The 4153-nt window shown below is 34.1% G+C and overlaps 1 pseudogene; it reads left to right on the top strand.

Moving 5' to 3' along the window:
- The first annotated feature begins 1108 nt into the window (after positions 1-1108).
- On the top strand, positions 1109-2857 carry LOC106332985 (annotated as a pseudogene).
- The last annotated feature ends 1296 nt before the right edge of the window (positions 2858-4153 follow it).

Here is a 4153-nt window from a genome sequence, read left to right as displayed (position 1 = left end):
ACAAAAATTTTAAATTATTTCTAAGTAAAACTAGTCCAGACGACTTTCGAGTAAGTCGTGGACGACTTACTTTAAAGTTGTCTGCGCAGACGACTTACGGAGTTAGAAACGCAAAAAAATTTCGGTTTTTTTGTTTGTTCACAAGGGATTGGTTGTAATTTCAATAGCCTTTTAGGTTATTTTTGCATTTGATTCAAGTTTGGGTTAACCTTTGTGTTTGAAATCAAGTCATATTTGGTAATTTTCCCTAAATATTTTGAACAAAAATTCTTTAATTAGCAGAAAGAAGACTGGCTTGGACTGATGGCATTTCTAACTACTAGTCAAGAAGAATAGATAGGAAACCATATTTTTAAAATGGGAAAAACTACAAACAAAGATCCCACTAACACATAACTTACATTTTGTACAGACGAGTCATTGTCTCTCATTTTCACTACTGAGATTTTTCTTCAAAAAGTGCAAATTTTTTACGGCAAATTAATTATCCAATACTTTATTTATGGTTTGTCTCTTGTATCTAACACGTCGTTAATTAAGTTAGATAACGTGTTACGTCAGTAAGATTACACGATGGATAAATAAATCCAGTTAGATAATTTTTTTTTTGTTTTTATAAAAATTAACTTATTTCTTCATATTTCAAAACAGAAAAATATTATTGCATATATATATATATATGTAGTTTGCAACATGAATGATGACACAAAGTAGTACAAAATCTTAAATGAAGTTTCAATTATTAAAGAAAAAGAGCAGAACAAGTTAGGGTTCAACAATGATGATTTAAAAATCTGTCAGAATTCTGAAAATGTTAATTACTTTTGATTTTTTTTTCTATACAAGAACTGAAAAGCTATAATTTAAAGAAAGATTATCATTATTTAGTCAAAAAAAGAAAAGAAAAGAAAGATTATCATTTAATGTATGACGCATAAGAGGTCAGGCATACATACATACACATGCAAGCAGCAGCAGCGTAACAGTTGACATTAAATGCGGTCGTTACTGTCACCAAACGAAGTTATTACATAATTATTTAATTAATAAACCAACTATGCATAGCAGCCTAGCTATACCTTCTGTAAAAGCATACTAACTACAAGTTTTCTTTTTCTTTTGAACAACTCATACTAACTACAAGTTATCGAACTCAATTCCACCGAAACAGACTTGTCAAGAAAGAAAGAAAAACGCCATCAAGAAATGGATTCAAACTCTCTTCTTCCTCTTTCTGATTGTATTTAACTCCCAGTTATAGATCTCTCGGATCAAACCCTGACACTAGGAACCTCAAAGTGAGAGAAAGTGAAGACTGATGTCCATAAAGCTTTAGAAGACTATGGCTGTTTTGAAGCTTTCTATGATAAAGTGTCAGTGGAGCTTGATAAGTCAGTTTTGAATCCATGGAAGAGCTATTCGACTTACCGATTCAGACCAAACAGAGAAACGTGTCGTCCAAACCCTTTCATGGATATCTAAACCACAATCTTTACCAGAGTTTTGGAATCGATGAGGCTAATCTTGCGGAGAAAGTCAAGGACTTTACTCAACAGCTATGGCCCGACCATGGAAACCAGAAAATTAGGTATGAATTCGAAGCTATTTGTATTAAACATATTGATAAATAACGCAACTATATGCGTTTGAAACATTCTTTAAAACCTTTCAAGAATTCAACTCATACATTTGTGTGTTGAAAAAGTGAGACGATGCATGTCTTCTCGAAGTATTTATTGGAACTGGATGTGATGGTGAGAAGAATGATACTGGAGAGTTTTGGGATAGAGAAATATATTGACGAACATCTTAATTTTACAAAGTACCTTTTTCGAATGATGAAGTATTCACCACCTCCTGATAATGATGGTGATGACGAAGAGACAAAGTTAGGTCTACGTTCCCATTCCGATAAGAACATCATCACAATACTTCATCAGTATCAAGTTGATGCTTTGGAAATTAAAACCAAAGACGAAAAATGGTTCAAAGTCGAACCATCTCAACATTCTTTCATCATCATGGTTGGAGATTCTCTATGTGTAAGTTGTTCCACTTTTAAATATTCTCTGTTTTTCAAAAATATTTTTTTTGTTAAATTTGATAAAATCATGATTAATTATTTTTGATAATTTTAAATCAATAAATATAATTAACTTTTAGAAGCTTACAATTTACATTATTAACTCATATATTTTTTTTTGTAAAATATACTCCCTCCATTTTTAGTAGATGACATTTTAGAGATTTTTTTGTTTTAAATTATATGTCGTTTTCGGCTTTCTATGTAAAATTGGTTAATTTTATGCAATATAAATTTTATATTATACATATTGTTTTTCTATTGGTTGAAATGAGATTAGCTAAATAGTTAAGGGAGATGATGTTTTGTATATAAAATTTACAAAACTGTGCCCAACCGCAAAACATCATATAATAAAAACAGACGGAGTATATATTTTAGAAACATAAGTATTTTGCAAAACATTTATGTATATTTCCCACACGCCCACATTTTATATTTTTGTTGATGTCAGGCATTTTTGAATGGAAGATTGTCTTCACCGTATCACCGAGTCCGGATGACAGCAAAGAAGACAAGGTATTCGACTGCATTGTTCTCTGTTCCAAAAACAGGAGTTATCATAGATTCACCAGAAGAACTTATGGATGAAGAACATCCACGTATGTTCAAACCGTTTGAATATAACAATTACCGTGACTTCTTTAACACGGAAGCTGGTCGTATAGCTCAGTCTACTCTCCATGCTTTCTGTGCACTCTGAAGCATCATTCAACTTATTCACAACAATGGATGTTATAGTTTCATGTAGCTACCAATCAATTGTTTTTGTCATTTCATATGTTTTTACATGCATATGCATAAACATAATGCGTACACCATCTCACTAGAGAAGCAACAGAGGGAAGAAAGAGAACAAAAATAAGTACTATACCATTCTCATTCTCTGGTACAGAATGTGCTATATTATATTACACATGTGCAGCAGAGTATATGAACAATGCAAAATTTTAAACATATATGATGCTATACTAGTATATAACATGTTTACCAATCAATTGTGAAACATAACACAAATGCGATTTAGATTCAGATGTATGCAAGCGAGCTTCTGTCATAATCCGGTTGTGGCCTCCCTCGTGTTGGAGTAGGCGGTCTCTGGATATTCAGCTCCTGCACACAAATACTTTGGTTTCAGTGTCTAATTCTTAACTACAAAAAAACATATGGCTACATAAACTCTACTAGATCGTCTTGTTCCAGGACCACTAACTAAGATTGATTTGTGAAACAAACACATAATGCTAGTGTACATGGTAGGAAAATGTCTCTCGTCTTGTTCCAGAACTATACATGTCCTGCATCCAAGCGTCGTCTCCAGAATGTTCTGGAGATAAGATAGGAGGTGGAAGAGGATGAATCAGCTTAGGAACAATCACCAATCCTCTGCCAACAACCAATATAGCTCCCGCATTGTTTGCCGTTCCTGTTAGAAAAGTATCACCAAAATGTTTTCATTTTGTTACCTCGAAAGCCTATCCAAGAATACAAACATAGATACAAGAAGATATTTTTCACCGCAGTAATTTGTAGCGGAAAATAACGTTATCAACTGTTCTTGCGCAAATCTATCGAGTTCATCCATTACACATTCATGAGCCCTAATAATTGGCTGTAGTTTATTCTTCTTACAGAGCTCTGTAACTCTATCAGGCTGGAATACCAAGACATATGCCCTCAGTGACTGGCTCCCAAAAAGATTATATTAATGAAAAGAGAAGATAAGAGAATGTGCTTTTACCCCAAATGTGACAAGACCGGATCCTCTAGCGTTTGGTCTCAAACCTTATGTACTATTTTTCTCTATAGGATCAGTCCTGTATGTTGGGGATGGATTTAACCCATCCACAAAGCCCATCGAACAAAAGGCCCAATCCAGTAAGCTGGATTGCCATCAGCTCGGAAGCCGATGCTCAAGGCTTCGACTTAACCAAGGAATGCTTTTAGTCGAAGTGGAGAGCAAACAGAGCACGATCGATCGACTAAACAGCTCAGGGCGAGCATTCCCCTAATCAGGCCCGAAAGGCCGACAATGCCCAATCAACTAAAAGGAGATTAGGTTAAGACGAT

Source organism: Brassica oleracea, chromosome C3, assembly GCF_000695525.1.
Source record: "Brassica oleracea var. oleracea cultivar TO1000 chromosome C3, BOL, whole genome shotgun sequence".
NCBI classification, from domain to species: domain Eukaryota; kingdom Viridiplantae; phylum Streptophyta; class Magnoliopsida; order Brassicales; family Brassicaceae; genus Brassica; species Brassica oleracea.
This window is presented reverse-complemented; position numbering and strand designations above follow the sequence as displayed.